Here is a 1,315-nt window from a genome sequence, read left to right as displayed (position 1 = left end):
AAAAAAAAAAAACTTATGCATGATTTCATTTGAAGCATGAAGATCAGATTACTACGGCATTATCTTCTGTGTTATTATGACATGTTTAATACGGGACAGTCTGACCTCTGATTCCATTTTAATAGTTCCATTTTCTCTAATAATATGCCATCTATAATGGTTAATTATGGTATTCAGAAATGTTTTTGAAAACTGCCTTTTATAATAAAGTGAAGAAGAAAAAAACAGTGAAAATTGACTTATCAAATGCGAGAAAGTGTTCAGTGAGGGAAACTGAGAAGTAACCTAATTTACATCACAGACCCCTCTGAAAGTACAGGAATTGGTTTCACTCTGTTCCCTGTGCAAGTGGAGGTAAAAGTCAGACTGAAAACTGAAGATGCATTCAGGAAGTGCTGAAGCTTTGTCATAGTCAGAAAGGGATTTAATACAGATATTTTGCTGCTTTCACAAGTGCTAGAAGGTTGCCTACCCTCGACTTATACTGAGAATCAAAAATCAGAACGATACCTTATTCAGATTTCAGAATAAATAGACTGAAACCTAGATGGCAACCAATGCAAAAGCTCAGAATTTCAAAGGAAATTATTTTTAACCTAGAATTCTACTTACAGCCAAATTATCAAATAAATATGAGGTGTGAATAAGATCTTATCACTCGTGGACCATTTAATCTCTCAAGGACCTTTCTTAGGGAGCTATGGGACAATGCGCTTCATCAAATTGAGAAATAAAATCAACAAAAACAAAGACATGAGGTCCTGAAACAAGGAATTCAATTTCCCTGATTGGATCCCCAGGACTAAGGTGAAGAGAAATGCTGAGCCTGCGAATTGCTTAGCATTGAAAACTACTACTCTAGAATGGATCCAATCAGAAGGCCTTGGTAGAGACAGCTTTAAGAAGATGAAACTGAAAGAATATCTGCTGTGTTTACATATTCAGAGGATACAATCACAGCTAGGGGAAGTTCGAGATGTGAAATAATTATAAGCACATGGAAAACTATACAAATAAATAAAATTATTATTATTAACTCCAGAAAAACAAAGTATGACAAATAAAAGTAAACTTTGATTACTATATGATTCAATTCTGATGGTGTTCTGATAGTCATAATCAACACTATACATTGAGCTAGCCAAAATTATGATTGGTAAGATGGAAAGAATACAAGTGTGTGGTGTGTGGCAGAGGTGGGTGTTTATGTAAAGGAGAAGTAAAATTTCATCTGGCATAGTGAAAATTTAATAAATAACAAATGTAGTGAAGTGAACTACTTGATATAGCCTTTCTGTTGTTGATGTTAGGCAAA

Source organism: Chrysochloris asiatica, unplaced genomic scaffold (assembly GCF_000296735.1).
Source record: "Chrysochloris asiatica unplaced genomic scaffold, ChrAsi1.0 scaffold00022, whole genome shotgun sequence".
Lineage (NCBI taxonomy): Eukaryota > Metazoa > Chordata > Mammalia > Afrosoricida > Chrysochloridae > Chrysochloris > Chrysochloris asiatica.
The sequence above is the reverse complement of the archived record's forward strand: the minus strand, read 5'-3'. Positions refer to the sequence as shown.